At 44.7% G+C, this 17,835-nt stretch overlaps 1 protein-coding gene across 10 annotated transcripts in view; it reads right to left on the reverse strand.

Moving 5' to 3' along the window:
- LOC137373900 (alpha-(1,6)-fucosyltransferase) overlaps positions 1 to 17,835 on the reverse strand; it is a 904,043-nt gene that overhangs the window by 789,611 nt on the left and 96,597 nt on the right. The window contains exon 1 of one of the 10 annotated variants that reach the window (XM_068039455.1): positions 7,494 to 7,515. The exons of the other annotated variants lie outside the window; for them this stretch is intronic. The gene's annotated coding sequence lies outside the window, so the exon portion shown is untranslated. Of the gene's footprint in view, positions 1 to 7,493; positions 7,516 to 17,835 lie in introns of those variants that run through there. 10 annotated transcript variants of the gene reach the window in all.

A 17,835-nucleotide genomic window follows, 5' to 3' on the forward strand; every position in this document is an offset into this window, starting at 1 on the left:
TGTAACTCTTCCTAATCATCATGGTATCCATGCACTCATATGCTTTCTCAAAGTACCACAGCGCCCTTAAAATTATTTCTTAAAAGGGAAATGTTAGTGTGTGTGTAGCTGAGCAACTTCTTCTGAGTTTGATATCTTAGAGGGTGCCTTAGAAGATGAGGCCAGTCACTAGGCCCTTTAGATCCACAACTCCTTCCATTTTAAGGCAAACTCAGTCACAGCATCTTACTTGGACAAGCACCAGCCCAGAGACACCAACTCGGGAGGAATTCATTAATCAGCCAGAATGAAGCACTGCCAACTAGTGAAATGAGAAGGAGGAGCTAGCAGTGCAAGAGAGGGAGAGTGCTGAGAGGGTGAAGAAACAACTGCTTTCAGCAGTGAAGCCCAGTAATCTAGATCTCAGATCCCAGTCTTCAACTGAACGTATGATTAGGCAGGATCAATTTCATGTGCATAGACATGAATATATTAAAAGATATGGGAGCAGTACCCACATGTGCAACACTTCACACAAGCTTTCCCTTAACCTGCAGCACATCCTGGAGATAGTGACGGCCTGAGAGATTCCTACATCATCAAGATGCCAGGCACATCCTCTGAAGGCACACCAATGCTAACAATGCTTCCAAGACCTGGTTGGAACTATTTGGTCTGTAATAACCCAACCCATAGCACATTTGAGCCAGCGTCCTTCGCCACTGGGCTGCAAGGATTGGTCGTGAAAATAGGCTGTCTGTGTGATGGGCAGCACATGGCATCATAAGATCAGCTTGGGGTAGTAGAGGATGCCGAGACTGAGAACAGTCTGGGTCAGCCTCAGTCAGTGACTGGTGAGGGGGGGATGGTATGGTTGGCAAGGGCATGGACTTTGAGATGGAGGCTAAAGACACTGGCTTCAGTCTGGTCAATAATTAACTGCAAAGATAGAGGGGTTGAGGGTGGGTTTTGGAGGAGCTGGTTGATGATGATGGTTTTGAAAGAGAGGTGGCTGTCAGCCTGAATGGGAACCAGGAAGGGCAGTTGGTTGGTCAGCAGTTTCATGAGAATAACATCAAGGGAGCTTGAGGTAAGTTTCATGCATGAAAGGAGATCCAGGACCCAACACAGCAGCAGTATAAAGCTGAGAAGCCGCAGTGCACAACCAGCAGGCTGGAACAGGTTACCTTAAACTCTAAGAAACTGAACAGCAAAGCTAAATTATAGGGCTGGATCTTCCCAGAAAGTGGGAAGGAGGTGGGGGGGGGTTGTGGGTGGGGTGGCAGGGAGGTGGAGGCTCCTGATATCACGGAACTTTCCAGCATGATCGGGCAGGAAGCAGGATTTGCCCGTGATATTACCAGGAGGAAGCAATCAAGAGCCAGTAATCAGGGAAGGCGGCCAGGCCTTTCACGCTGCTGGCCCAGAGAGCCAGCAGCTCTGCAGCCTTGGGAGCAGCACCAAGAGAGGTGGCTTCTGCTAAAAGATAAGCAGGAGTAGGCCATTGAGCCCCTCGAGTCTGCTCCACCATTCAATAAGATCATGGCTGATCTGATTGTGGCCTTAACTCCACTTTCCTGCCCCCCCCCCCCCCCGCATAACCTTGACTCCCTTGTAGATCAAAAATATGTCTAACTCACTCAGCCTTGAATATATTCAATGACCCAGCCCCCACTGCTCACTGGGGAAGAGAATTCCCAACACTAACAACCCTCCGAGAGAAGAAATTCCTCCTCATCTCCATCTGAAATGGGAGACCTCTTATTTTGAAACTATGCTTCTAGTTCCAGATTCCCCCACAAGGAGAAACTTCCTCTCAGCATCAATCCCGTCAAGCCCCTTCAGAATCTTATACATTTCAATAAGATCACCTTTCATTCTTCTAAACTCCATTGAGTATAGGCCCAACCTTTCCTCATAAAGCAATCCCTTCATCCCAGGAATCAGCCTAATGAACCTTCTCTGAACTGCATCCAATGCAAGTATATCTCTCCTTAAGTAAGGAGACCAAACCTATACAGAGTATTCTAGGTGCAGTCTCATCAATGCTGCAGTTGTAGCAAGACTTTCCTACTTTTATGCTCCATTTCCCTGGCAATAAAGGCCAATATTCCATTTGCATTCCTAATTACTTGCTGTAGAGTCATAGAGCACAGAAACAGGCCCTTTGGCCCATCGTGTCTGTGCCAGCCATCAAGCACCGACCTATTCTAATCCCATTTTCCAGCACTTGGCCTGTAGCTTTGTATACTATGGCGTTTCAAGTGCTCATCTAAATACTTCTTAAATGTTGTGATGGTTCCTGCCTCTACCACCTCTTCAGGCAGTGTGTTCCAGATTCCAACCACCCTCTAGGTGAAAATTTTTTTCCTCAAATCCCTCCTAAACATCCTGCCCCTTCCCTTAAATCTATGCCCCCTGGGTATTGACCCCTCCGCTAAGGGAAAAAGTTTCTTCCTTTCTAATCTATCAATGCCCCTCATCATTTTGTATATCTCAATCATGTCCCCCCTCAGCCTTCTCTGCTCTAAATAAAACAACCCTAGCCTTTTCAGTCTCTCTTCATAGCTGAAATACTCCAGCCCAGGCAACATCCTGGTGAATCTCCTCTGCACCCTCTCCAGTGCAATCACATCCTTTCGATAGTGTGGTGCCCAGAACTGTACCTGCATGTTAATTTTTTGTGATTCATGTACAAAGGCACCAAGATCCCTCTGTACCGCTGCATTCTGCAATGTCTCTCCATTTAAATAATATTCTGCTTTTCTGTTCTCCCCGCCAAAGTGTACAGCCTCACATTTTCCCACATTATACTTCATCTGCCAAGTTTTCATCAATCACTCAACCTATCTCTATCCCTTTGCAGACTCTTTGTATTCTCTTCACAACTTGCTTTCCTAACTATCTTTGTATCATCAGCAGGTTTGACAACAACATATTTGGTCCCTTCATCCAAGTCATTAATATAAATCAGAAATAGTTGAGGCCCCAGCACTGATCCCTGTGGCACTCCACTAGTTACAGTTTGTAAACCTGCAAATGACACATTCATCCTGACTCTCTGTTTCCTGTTAGTTAGCCAATCCTCTATCCATGCCAATATAGCACCACCAACACCAGGAGCTCTTGTGTGGTAACCTTTTATGTGGCACCTTATTGAATGCCTTTTGGAATTCCAAATACACTACATCTACTGGTTCCCCTTTACACCCTATTTGTTGCTTTCTCAAAGAACTCTAATAAATTTGTCAAACACTATTTCCCTTTCATAAAACCATGTTGACTCTCCCTGATTGTATTCAGATTTTTAAATGTCCTGTTACTATTTCCTTAATATGGATTCTAGTATTTTCTCCAATGACAGATGTTAGGCTAACAGGCCTATAGTTTCCTTCTTTCTGTCCCTCTCGTTCCCGGAATGGCTGCATTTGCTAACAACGCGACCACCAGGTGACGCAGTACTAATACATGCGCAAATGCTGCCTCATCGACAGAACCATCACAGTCTGCAACGTCTCAGGCAGCTGCCAGTAATAAAAATGGCACTGCTCAATTTAACACGAAAAACAAATTGAACCCAAACCCCCTCACACCTCAATGGCCGCAATCACTGCCTTCCCATACCCCCTCAACAGTACCCTGCTCCCTCTCGAGATCACCGCTTCTGACCCCTGCTCCCTCCTGTGATTACCCCTCAATCACTGCTTCTTTTCCCCGTTCGCTCCCATGCCTGCCTTCTCCCTGCTCCCTCCCCGCCCCGCCACCCCGAGGAGGGGTGGGGGTGGGTGGTTGGGGGGGAAATGAGTTGGGTGCGAGTGGTGAGGTGGGAAGCGAGCGGCAGGATGGAGCAGCAAGCAGGTGGGAGCAGTCTTGAGCAGGCAGGCGTGGAAGAGAACAGGAGGGAGTGGGGAAGAGAAGCAGCGATTGAGGCACCAATTGTGGGAGGAAGCAGGGTATTGTTGGAGAGGATGCAGGCATCAATCGCGGCCATTGAGGGGTGAAGAAACACTCTGATGTCATTACGCGGTGTTGTTCACGCGCTCAAGTGCAGACCCATACTGACAAGCTGGCAAATGTTTGGACGCACTGATGGCATTGGCGATCGTGCTGCGCATGCTCTGCGTTGTCAGCAGACACTCTGTTCTTGAATTTGCGGTTTTGCAACAAATTCGGACCTTTCTGGAATCTCGGGATTTAGGAAAATAACAACAAATGCACTCACTATCCCTGCGGCCACTTCTTTTAAGACCCTAGGATGCAGGCCATCAGGTCCAAGGGACCTGTCAGCCTTTAGCCCCATTAGTTTTCCGAGTACTTCTTCTCTAGTGATTGTTTCAAGTTCCTCCCTCCCTTTTGCCTCTTCATTTTCTAGTATTCATGGGATGCTTTTTGTGTCTTGTACTGTGAAGATAGATACAAAATACTTGTTCAATTTCTCTGCCTTCTTTCCCTTTAATTCCTCAGTTTCATCCTCTACGGGACCAACGCATGCTATAGCTACTTTCTTCCTTTTTATATACTTGTAGAAGCTTTTACTATCTGTTTTATATTTCTTGCTAGTTTACTCTCATACTCTAAATTTTCCCTAGCCATCCTTTGCTGGTTTTTAACATTTTTCCAATCTTCTGGCCGACCACTAATCTTCACAGTACTGTACACCTTTTGATTCAGTTTGATACCATCCTTAACTTCCTTAGTTAGCCATGAATGATGCATCCTTTGTGTAGGAATATATTTTTGTTGAGAGGTATGAAATAGCTCCTTAAATGTCTGCAACTGTTTCTCGACCATCTTACCTATTAACCTATTTTCCTAGTCCACTCTAGCCAACTCTGTCTTCAAACCCATGTAATTGCCTTTATTTAATTTTTAAAAACTAGTTTCAGACCCAACTATCTCACCCTCAAACTGAATTTGAAATTCTATCATGTTTTGATCATTCTTGTCTGGAGGATCCTTTACTATGGAGGTCATTAATTAATCCTGTCTCATTACACATTACCAGGTCGGAAATAGCCAGCTCCCTGGTTGGTTCTAGAGACTATTGTTCGAAGAAATTGTCCTGAATACACTCTGTGAACTTTGCCATTTTGATGCATTCAAATCGATATCAAGATTAAAATCACCCACAATTATTGCAGTACCTTTCTTACAAGCCCCCATTATTTCTTGATTTATACTCTGGCCCAAAGTGTAGCTACTGTTAGGGGCCCTATAAACTACTTCCACCAGTTACTTCTTTCCTTTCTTTTTCACTCAAACTGATCCTACATAGAAACATAGAAAATAGGAGTAGGAGTAGGCCATTTGGGCCTTTGAGCCAGCTCCGCCATTCAGTATGATCATGGCTGATCATCCAACTCAGTAATAAAAACAAGAAATGCTGGAACCACTCAGCAGGTCTGGCAGCATCTGTGAAAAGAGAAGCAGAGTTAACGTTTCGTATCAGTGACCCTTCATCGGAACAGCTCCAGTTCCGATGAAGGGTCACTGACCCGAAACGTTAACTCTGCTTCTCTTTTCACAGATGCTGCCAGACCTGCTGAGTGGTTCCAGCATTTCTTGTTTTTATTTCAGATTTCCAGCATCCGCAGTATTTTGCTTTTATCCAACTCAGTAACCTGTTCTCAGGCTATCAGATCATATTCATTTATTCCTATTTGTGCCATCAATTTATCCATCTTATTATGAATGCTGTATGCATTCAGGTACAGAGCCTTTAATTATGTCTTTTTATCATTTTTCCCTTCTCTGACCTTATTTGCTGGTGCACTCCGATGTTTGTCTGCTCTGCCCCTTCCTATCACACTCTGGTTATCATTACCCATATCACGACCCTGAACTGTTGCCTTGTCCTTTCTCCTTAACTTTTCAAATCTCCCCTCACATGAAACCTCCTCCCCACTATTTAGTTTAAAGCCACCTCTGCAGCCCTAGTTAGACGATTCTCCAGGACACTGGTCTCAGCATTATTCAGGTGAAAACTATCCTAATGGTACAGTTCATTCATTCTCCGGTACTGGTGCCAGTGCCCGATGTATCAAAACCCATTTCTCCCACACCAATCTTTCAGCCATGCATTCGACTCTCTGATCTTATTGCCAATAATCTTAAGCTAATTTGCTTGTGGCTCAGATAGTAATCCAGAGATTATTACCTTCGTGGTTCTGCTGTTTAATTTAGCTCCTATGTGTATATCAGACCCATCGGCCGTCCATGCCTCCGCTTTAAAGACGTCTGCAAACGCGACATGAAGTCCTGTGACACTGACCACAAGCCGTGGGAGTCAGCTGCCAGTGATCGCCAGAACTGGTGGACAGCCATAAAGGCGGGGCTAAAGAGTGGCGAGTCGAAGAGACTTAGCTGTTGGCAGGAAAAAAGACAGAAGCGCAAGGAGAGAGCCAACTGTGTAACAACCCCGACAACCAATTTTATCTGCAGCGCCTGTGGAAGAGTCTGTCACTCTAGAATTAGCCTTTATAGTCACTCCAGGTGCTGCTTCACAAACCACTGACCACCTCCAGGCGCTTACCCATTGTCTCTCGAGACAAGGAGGCCAAAGAGATGTGCTCATACTCCATCAGCAGAACCTCTTTCTTCGTCCTACCTATGTTGTTAATACCCACATGCACGACACAACTGGATCTTTCCCCTCCCACTCCAAGTTCCCTGCCAGCCCTGAAGAAATATCCTTAAACCTGGAATCGGGCAGGCAAAACGACCTTCAGGACTCATGCTCTTGGCTGCAGAGAACAGTATCTATCCCCCTAACTATACTGTCCCCTACTACATTCCTTTTTACTCCCCCCGCTTGAAAGGCCCCCTGTAACATAGGGTCAGTGGTCAGTTTTCGCATCCTTCCTGAAGTCCCTGCTCTCGCCAACACAAGCTGCAAGAACATCAAACCTGTTGGACAGGTGCAAGGGCTGAGGCTCCTCCATTGCTACCTTCAGGATCCCCAAACCTAGCTCACTTGTAATCACACCCTCCTGTCCCTGACCATGGAACAAATCTGAAGTACCTAGCCTAAGGAGTGTGACTGCCTCCTAGAACAACTGCCTCCTCCCTGATGCAACACACCGGTGTCCATCAGCTCCCACATGCCACATCTGCAACACCTGCCCTGCTGGCTTTACTGTATTTTATTTAACTAATTAGATTTCAAGTTTAGAAATATCACATTGATTATGTATTATATATATCCCCCCAGTACCAGTTTAAACTACTGCCCCAGTTTAGAGGAAATAAAACCTTAAAACCCGCCAACCACTCACCTACCTGCTCATTTAATTAATGACTCTGGGCTTCAGATCTCAGGTCTCAATGGCTCCAGCTCCCTCTCTCAGATCACTCCTTATTCTCCTTCTTAAAAAAAAACCCAGAACAGCACCTCCTCCCTCACTGCACTGAATTCCCTCACTTACCAAATTCCCCGAGTTAAGCACTCTGTCTCGCAGTACTCAGTCAAGCTGGACCTTGTGCTACTTACTTGGTGCGTTAGTAAAACCACTTACCAAATTCCCTGCATTAAGCACTCTGTCTCACAGAGGCGAGCTGGATTTCATGCCTATTTACTGTGTGCACTAGCAAAACTTCCTCTATTTAAACTTCCTGTATTTAGACTAGCTGGATTCCAGAGACCCGAGTCAGGCTCTGCTGACTCGGGAATCAGTTCGAATTAACTACCTAATTAACTAACTTTGCAGCTGCCTCTCTCAGGGAGCTTGTTTATCATTGACTAAGACTGAAAGAAACTACAATTTAATGTTGAAAGTAAGTTAAGGGGTAACAGAGTTGTTTTTTTTTGCCAGGGCCATTGAGGTGGACTTTGCTGCTTGTAGACCCCTCCTTGGACCATGGAGCCTCTGGATCTGATGGGCCTCCCCCCACACCAACACTCTGAGAAAGTTGCAGGGAGGCCTCCTCCTTGCAGCCAACAGCCTCCTGACGCAATGAGGGAGCAGCTACACCGCCAGCAAAATGCCAGCAGTCTCGGAAAATGACCCATTAATTCCCTAAATTGGCCACCTATGTCTGGTTGGTGGACAGCTGAGCCACAGGGAAACATCCCCAGCAGCGGATCTGCGTCGGACAGCCGCCTTGACACAGCTCCCTGTCATTTTATCAGCCCCTCAGCCTCCCAGCCCGCGGGGCCAATAAAATTTTATCCATGGTCGCTGAGGCATATGATTTAACACAGCAGAACAGCATGGTCCAGATGGCAGAGGAGTCCAGGAGATCAAATATGAGTCACAGTCATTGAGAAGAGCACAGTAAAACAAAAAAAAAATCACAAAACAAGTGGGTTCAAAGATCAGCAGGTAGCTTGAACCTGTAGATTAAGCTAAAATGTACCCCCATTAAGATCAGGGGGTGTCTTAAACCATGAAGGAGAGGATACTGAGAGTGAGAGGGCAAGGCTTGGCAATGAATGGCAATGGATAGATTTGTAAAGGAGACGAGGTGATTCGGGAAATGCCAGGCCAGGAGGCATTTCCCTGCTTAGGAAAGTCACTTTAAGCCTCTGAGGCTCCATGGGAACCATCCCAATAAATCTTCCCTCAAATTCATCTCAGTTAGGAGCAACTCAGCAAAGTGGATTTTTAATATTATATAAAATAAAAACAGAAAAGTGCTGTACAAACTCAGCAGGTCTGGCAGCATCTGTGGAGAGAAGCAGAGTTACGTTTCAGGTCAGTGACCCTTCTTCATTAATAGCAGATATAAGAAATGTAAAAACTTTTAAGCAAGTAAAGTGGGGGTGGGGCAAGAGATAACAAAAGAGAAGGTACTGATAGGACAAGATCGCAGAATAACTGACCAGAAGGTCATGAAGCAAAAGCAAACAAGATGTTAATGGTGTGCTGAAAGACAAAGCTTTAGTACAGATAGGGTGTTAATGGACTGAAAACTGAACAGCCACAAGAACAAACATGAAAAAAAAGTGAGTAGGCACAGTAGAAACAAACTGAACACAAAAAATAAAAGAAGAAAAAATAACTAAAGATAAAAGTAAAATGGGGGGCCCCGTCATGGTCTGAAATTATTGAACTCAATGTTCAGTCCAGCAGGCTGTAGTGTGCCTAATCGGTAAATGAGATGCTGTTCCTCGAGCTTGCGTTGATGTTCACTGGAACACTGCAGCAATCCCAGGACAGAGATGTGAGCATGAGAGCAGGGTGGAGTGTTGAAATGGCCAGCAACCGGAAACTCGGGGTCATGCTTTCGGACTGAGCGGAGGTGTTCCGCAAAGTGGATTTTTAGGAGCACGAGCAAGTAACTTAGCCGGTAGCCACAATTGCAGCTTTGATACTAATAAGCTGCAGGTAGCGTGAATGGGATTTTTTTTTAAGCACCTCCCAGTGGACGTTTGTCTATAAACAACTTTGTCAGAGTTGCGAGTTCAGGACAGGTGGTAATTCAAAGAATAATCCAGGCTCGTGTTTCCCTGTACACTGCAAATTGAAGGCAACATTATCACAAGCAAGACAACAATTCTCCAGGCTGAACCAGCGACATTGTACAGCACTATGTTTTGTCTCCAAATCTGGACAAAGACTGTAAGAAGACAGGTTTTAGTGCTGACCAGGCTCAAACACATATCCCTCAGGATGGCATCAGTGAGAACAGAGAGCACGCAGCGAGTTGAAGTCAGCAATAGAATTCTACGCTGTGCTAATATTTCAGTATTATTCCGACTGTGTAGCAGTGCTGTTAATATGAATGATATGACACTAATGCCTCCAGCAGCGTGAAGCAAAACCTCAATAAATATTTTTTCCCTGTTGGAGGTAAAGTGCATCTGATGGCAATCGAGGACAAATACTAGTTACTGCACGACGACAATTGGTTCTGGCCAAAAGCAAGCTGAGTTTTGAACCCTCCCATTAGGCTGTTAATGCATTTTAAGTATTGGTCGTCCGAATGGATCTTTCTTTCTTGTCACTAAAAACAATAGATTATCTGGTCATTAACATGTTACTATTTGCAGGACCTGACTGTGTGCAAATTGGCTGCATGTTTCCGACAATAGAACAGTGACTACATTGGCTGTAAAGTGCTTTGGGCCATCCTAAGCTTGTGAAAGGTGCTAAGTGAATGCAAGTTCTTTCTTTCTCTATTCCTCCTTACTCTATGGCAATTCTACAAGTCTCACCCCATTCACACAATGCCCTCGAGGTGGCTGTGGTGGGTAAGAGACGGTTGCCTACCTCTTTCTGGAATGTGTCTTTGCAAAGCAGGTGTGGAAAGAGATGCAGTGTTTTTTGTCGAGGTTCATCCCAAGCAGCTCTGTAACACAGGAGTCTGTGCTCTACGGGCTGTTCCCAGGGACGCACACCGAGATAAACATCAACTTCTGCTGGAGGACTATCAATTCGGTGAAAGATGCCCTTTGGTCTGCCCAAAACTTGCTGGTCTTCCAGCGCAAAGAGTTGTCCACGACCGAATGTTGCAGACTGGCACATTCCAAGGTCCAGGACTACGTGCTGAGGGACGCACTATAGCTTGGGGCAGCCGCAGCAAAGGCTCAATGGGGAAAGACCACTGTGTAAGGTCCCCCCACCAAGCTGAACTGAGGGGCTGGATCCATGGAAAACCCCTCGAACTGTATCCGAAAAATGTTGTTTGCTGTAAAAGGTATATGGCATGAAAAATGAAATGGAAGGGTTGTTAGGCAACTCATTCCTGTATTGAAGGAAACTGACCTCCTTTGCACTGTTTGTATTTTTTGACTTGGTGCTGTTTGGAATGTATTTTTTTTTTACAGATTTTTATGAATAAAGTATATTTTGAAAAAAAAAAATTCTACAAATCGAAATGTAGAGATGATTGCAGTGCTTAAACAGGTCTGCCAGTGTTGCATTGCTGCTGATGATGCCACCAGTGCTCTCAAATCCACCCTGCAGTGTGAACCAAATGATTCCCAGAGCACTGGCAACCTATTCTATTACAGAACTGTAAAACAAACATGTCACTCTGGATCAGGCAGCAGTCTGCAGACTTCCTCTCTCGATTATAATGACACCATGGTCCTAAGACCAGGATACAGGCCTATGACACACTCTGAGGTATCTGTTAGTTTCTCTCAACTGTAGCAGATTTTGAGCCTCCAACCAAGTATCACACAGGGTTCTGCTACAGCTCCTCTCGACGAATAATAGAAATCGCTCAGGTTTCATTTTTAGGATCCCTCAGTGAGATGAAACTGAATATTCACATTCCCCACCACCTGCCTCCAAGTACCAGTGGGGCCACTGCAATGACAAGCAAGGGTCTGTCCAGGGAGCTGTGGCCCTTGCGTGACACAGTTCATTAAAGTTGCTGTGTGCAGTGCAAACAAAAAATTTGTTCGACACTGCAAGCAAAGGATAATTTATTGGCTGCAATTCACCATGGTAAATCAAACCAAACACCCTAGTCACACTGTGAAGCAGGCAGGCGCAGCTCCCAGCGTGACTAATCCACAGTTAACTCATTCCATAAAGATTCCCCATTTACTTAGTCATTTTCTGCAGATATAGTGGGAAAACATTTTAATTTTATCACTAGGCTTGCTTTAGCATACACTATTTCATATCTTAAAAATATATCAATGATTCTGATTAGCAAAGATAACTGTCGGCGGTTGGCTATATTGTAAGACAGCCTGTTTTATTTGCAAGTATTTTGTCTCTGTGTCTTTGAATATGGCAGTGTGGTCTATGACCAAACTCCACTCTTCCAGAATAGTTTGCGTCACTCCACTCTTAGTCCTGTCTCCGGCAGATAAGACAGCTGAAGCAACAGGGAGCGAGGGGTGACTAGGTAAGATATTCCATTTCCACAATGCAGCTTATCTACATAATGAAAGACTTACGTCAAGTCATACAATATATGTACCCAGTGGATGGGCCTGACTGAACAGTATGTAAGTAAAGCAGTTAGTTATGCTGGATAAATAAATTGAATGGATAGCCTGACATGCTGTAGTGCACACTGGAAAAAAGCCAATAAATGATAGAACTAACAGTAAATGTAATTATAGAGAGCAGTAATTTCTACAGGCTGAACCAGTACTCCAACTGTGGTCTCGCCAGCACCCTTTACAGTTGTAGCAAGACTTCCTTACTTTTTGTAATCCATTCGCCTTATTGTAAAGGCCAACATTCCATTTGCCTTCCTAATTGCTTGCTGAACCTGCATGCTAACTTTTTGTGTTTCATGTATGAGTTCACCAGATCTGCCTGTACCGCAGCACTATGCTGTCTCTCTCCATTTAAATAATATTTTGCTTTTCTGTTCTTACTATTATGATCCCCATTGGAGACCACCAACAAACGAAAAGAGTCAAATCCACCAAATGGTTTGGTTTCCGAAATTGCGGTCAAACTGACAAGATTTCACTTTTATAAATTTTACTGCAACACACAAACCAAAACCAACAAAAATTAAACATTAAGGAACAGACAGATTACGGTCAATATATATATACAAATTACACCTCAACTTATCAGATAGAACAGAGATGCGTTTCATGGTTTCACTGTCGCCCACCATATATGGCAACAATTAGAGTCACACAGTTCTTCACAGCTCTGAAGTTCCTCAGGTAGATTTTCATCTCCTTTCTTTCAGGATTTAGCCGCTGTTCTTCTTCCGACAGTAGTTCCCTCTCAATCCGAACTCCACAGATGTAGTGGTCACCACAAGGTACACTCCTCCAGAACCTCTTCAGTTCTGCTCAAGACTGTCCAGATGGCGTGGATTTACCAGTTTCCCCTTTATCAGAGTCCTTCAGTGACAACCTGTCCACTGTATGGCCGGGTCTGGTTAGTTGACTACTTTAAGTAACAGAAACAGGATAATTTACACTGGGGACCCTATCTGCACCTTCACAGGGCATCTCAGAATGACTCATTCGAGGGCAGGTACGTATAGGTAGCACCATGGGAGTCAACCTTCCATCCATCAAGCAGAACCTGCATCTTGGTGTCCTCCTATCAAGTGAGGTGACATACGTACACCACATAAACTGTGCTGTAAATGACTTGGACAAAATCCTGAGGATCTGTAAGGAGATATAGAACCTCCTTCTTCTTCTTTGGCCTCCTTATCTCGAGAGACAATGGGTAAGCGCCTGGAGGTGGTCAGTTGTGTGTGGAGCAGCACCTGGAGTGGCTATAAAGGCCAATTCTACAGTGACAGGCTCTTCCACAGGTGCTGCAGAAAAATTTGTTTGTCGGGGCTGTTGCACGGTTGGCTCTCCCCTTGCGCTTTTGTCTTTTTTCCTGCCAACTGCTAAGTCTCTTCGACTCGCCACACTTTAGCCCCGCCTTTATGGCTGCCCGCCAGCTCTGGCGAACGCTGGCAACTGACTCCCAGGACTTATGATCAATGTCACACGATTTCATGTCGCGTTTGCAGACGTCTTTAAAGCGGAGACATGGACGGCCGGTGGGTCTGATAACAGTGGCAAGCTCGCTGTACAATGTGTCTTTGGGGATCCTGCCATCATCCATGCGACTCACATGGCCAAGCCATCTCAAGCGCCGCTGACTCAGTAGTGTGTATAAGCTGGGGATGTTGGCCGCCTCGAGGACTTCTGTGTTGGAGATACGGTCCTGCCACCTGATGCCAAGTATTCTCCGGAGGCAGCGAAGATGGAACGAATTGAGACGTCGCTCTTGGCTGACATACATTGTCCAGGCCTCACTGCCATAGAGCAAGGTACTGAGGACACAGGCTTGATACACTCGGACTTTTGTGTTCCGTGTCAGTGCGCCATTTTCCCACACTCTCTTGGCCAGTCTGGACATAGCAGTGGAAGCCTTTCCCATGCGCTTGTTGATTTCTGCATCTAGAGACAGGTTACTGGTGATAGTTGAGCCTAGGTAGGTGAACTCTTGAACCACTTCCAGAGCGTGGTCGCCAATATTGATGGATGGAGCATTTTTGACGCCCTGCCCCATGATGTTCGTTTTCTTGAGGCTGATGGTTAGGCCAAATTCATTGCAGGCAGCCGCAAACCTGTCGATGAGACTCTGCAGACACTCTTCAGTGTGAGATGTTAAAGCAACATCGTCAGCAAAGAGGAGTTCCCTGATGAGGACTTTCCGTACTTTGGACTTCGCTCTTAGACGGGCAAGGTTGAACAACCTGCCCCCTGATCTTGTGTAGAGGAAAATTCCTTCTTCAGAGGACTTGAACGCATGTGAAAGCAGCAGGGAGAAGAAAATCCCAAAAAGTGTGGGTGCGAGAACACAGCCCTGTTTCACGCCACTCAGGATAGGAAAGGGCTCTGATGAGGAGCCACCATGTTGAATTGTGCCTTTCATATTGTCATGGAATGAGGCACAGTGTGGCTTTCGTGCAGAGAGATCGACCATTGACATGCTGTTCTCCCTTCGCCAGTTACAGGAGAAATGCCACGAACAACAGACGCCCCTCTACATTGCTTTCATTGATCTCACCAAAGCCTTTGACCTCGTCAGCAGACGTGGTCTCTTCAGACTACTAGAAAAGATTGGATGTCCACCAAAGCTACTAAGATATAGAACCAGACGCAACAAAACAGTCAAGATCGCTCCGAACAAGGCTCTGATATGTCCCACACTGGGATATGCAGCAACTGTCTGGGACCCATACCAAGCCTACCCCGTAAACAAACTGGAAACTGTTCAAAGACGTGCCGCATGGTTCATCTTCAATGACTGTTCAAAATCATGAGGGGTCTGGACAGAGTAGATAGAGAGAAACTTTACATTGGTGGAAGGATCCAGAACCAGAGGACACCAATTTAAGGTAATTGGGGGGGAAAAAAACAACAGTGACGTGAGGAAACATTTTTCCACGCAGCGAGTAGTTAGGATCTGCAATGCACTGCCTCAGAGTGTGGTAGAGGCAGGTTCAATCAAAGCCTTCAAAAGGAAATTGGATAAGCACCTGAGAACAGAACATTTACAGGGTCAAGGGGAAAGGGTGGGGTACTTGGACGAGGTGAGATGCTCTTCCAGAGAGCCAGCATGGGCACAACAGGCCGAATAGCCTCTTGCTGTGCTATAACCCTTCTAAACAGCTTCTAAATTCAGTCTTCACTTTCTCTGCTTGCTCCACTCCTGCCTGATCTTCCTGGTCTGCCTGATCTGGGGAGCACTCGGTCTCCTTTGATTCTGGTTCTAACCAGTGTCAGTTTCCCTGGAAACCTGAAGTTGTTTTTTCAGTTTCTGTTTCAATTTTCATTTCCATTTCAGTTCTAGTTTCCCTCTCAGTTAGGGTCGAAGAAAAAACAAGCTTTGCAACCACGGATTCCATCATACTTCCCCCACTTGGAGAAAAGAAAGCTTTACCACAGTAAATTTTTCTTAACAATAAAATACAGCTAGTTTTTATAAACATTTTAATAAATAGCTTACTGCATACTGTACAGGTAACATTTTCATATTCCACAATTTTACATATCGTATTTACAAATCATAAGGGCTTAATCTATAACAAAACCCAAGTAACTGTGACAATTAGGATTCAAACATCATAGAATTATCATAACTCAGGGCCCTCCTCCTCTTTTACACTCCTTCTTTAAACTCTGGATAGAGCATCAGCAATTACATTGCTTTTCCCCGCAACATATACTATTTTCAGTGTAAATGGCTGCAACATCAAACTTCAATGAAACAGCCGGAGGTTCTTTGTTCTGAACTTTTCTAGAAACACAAGTGGGTTGTAATCTGTATAATCCAATATTTCTCTCTGACTATTGCTTCCATATAGCTCAAACTGTTGTAAATCCAGTACAAGATTTAAAGCTTCTTTCGAGATGGTGGAGTACTTTGTTTAATGTTTATTAAGTTTCCTACGGAAGTCGCTAATGGGCCATTCCATACCAGCATCATCATCTTGGAGCAGTACCACTACTACCCCTACAACACTAGAGTCAATAGCCACTTTGAATGGTTTATTAAAATCTGGGACTGCAAGAACTGGTTCTTTTGACTAAAATGATCTTTAACTTCTCAAATACCGTTTGGCATGACACATACAATTCGAGCTTCATGTTCTTCTTTAACAGATAAACCAATGGGCTGACTACTGTGTTGAAAATGGAGACAAATTTCCTGGAGAACCCACACATACACAGAAATGGTTTGTTCTGCAAGATGATTCATTAACTCCATTTCAAGCCACTATTCATCCCCAACTGTCTTTTGCAACAATTCAAAGTGAAACCAAAAACATTCCAGAAGTCAAGCCTCCTGACCTCTATAAATTTTGACCTGTCACTTCTCTGTAAACATCTTCTCCAAGCACCTTATGTCTGTGCTGAAAACTCGGTGCCTTAGCTGTTTTACCTGCTTGGACTTTCATCACCTGCTGAGAAACCTTGAGACGTTCTCTAGCCATCTCACAAGCTTTTAAGAGTCTCTGTCAAAACTCTGACATATAGACTACGAGGGTAGTTTGCTCCTCCTGTGCCAAAAATCTTTCAATGAGTTTAAGAGGATGCCTATCCTATGCCCATCACCTGACATCAGTAGCAGGGAAAATGCTAGAATCTATTGTAAAGGATGTGCTAACTGAACATTTCGAAAATCATTGTAGGATTGGGCGGAGTCAACATAAATTTATGAAAGGGAAATCATGTTTGACAAACCTGTTAGAGTTTTCTTTCGGCTTCAATGGGATCACCTCTCATTCTTCTAAACTCTGGAGAATATAGGCCCAGTCTCCTCAATCTCTCTTCATTGGACAATCCTGCCATCCCAAGGATCAGTCTGGTGAACCTTCATTGCACTCCCTTCTATGGCCTAAAGAGACCAAAACTGTACATAATACTCTGGGTGTGGTCTCACCAGGGCTCAATACAATTGCGGAAAGACTTCTTTACTCCATTACTCAAATTCTCTTGCAATAAAGGCCAACATACCATTTGCCTTCCTAATTGCTTGCTGCACCTGCATGGTAGCTTTCAATGACTTATGAACAAGGACACCCAGGTCCCTTTGGATATTAACACTTCCCAATCTCTCACCATTTAAGAAATACCCTGCAATTCTGTTCTTCCACCACATTATTTTCCATCTGCCATGTTCTTGCCCACTCACTTAGCCTATCTAAGTCCCCTTGAAGCCTCTTTTTACCTAGGAAGGATATACTTGCCATAGAGGGAGTGCAACGAAGGTTCACCAGACTGATCCTGAGGATGGCAGGACTGTCCTATGAGGAGACATTGAGGAGACTGGGCCTATATTCTCTAAAGTTTAGAAGAATGAGAGATGATCTCATTGAAGCATACATAATTCTTAGAGATGCTCAACAGGATGGATGCAGGAAAGATGTTTCCCCTGGCTATGGGGTCCAGAACCAAGGGACACAGTCTCAGAATAAGAGGTAGGCCATTTATGACTGAAATGAGGAGGAATTTCTTCACACAGAGGGTGGTGAATCTTTGGAATTATCTGCCCTCGAGCGCTGTTGAGGCTCAGTCATTGAGTATATTCAAGACAGAGATAGATAGATTTCTAAATATTAAGGGATATGGGGCTAGTGCAGGAATAAAAGCAAAATACTGCAGATGCTGGAAATCTGAAATAAGAACAAAAAATGCTGGAAGTACTCAGCAGGTCTGGCAGCATCTGTGGAGGGAGAAGCAGAGTTAACGTTTCAGGTCAGTGATCTTTCATCAGAACTGGCTAAGGTTACAAATGTAATAGGTTTTAAGCAAATAAAGCGGGGGTGGGGCAAAAGATTAAAAAAAGAGGTGTTGATAGGACAGAGGGTCACAGAGAATAACTGACAAGGTGGTCATGGAGCAAAGGATGTGTTAATGGTATGATGAAAGACAAAGCATTAGTGCAGAGAGGGTGTTAAATGACAGAA

The sequence above is a fragment of the Heterodontus francisci genome, chromosome 9 (assembly GCF_036365525.1).
Source record: "Heterodontus francisci isolate sHetFra1 chromosome 9, sHetFra1.hap1, whole genome shotgun sequence".
Taxonomy (NCBI): Eukaryota; Metazoa; Chordata; class Chondrichthyes; order Heterodontiformes; family Heterodontidae; genus Heterodontus; species Heterodontus francisci.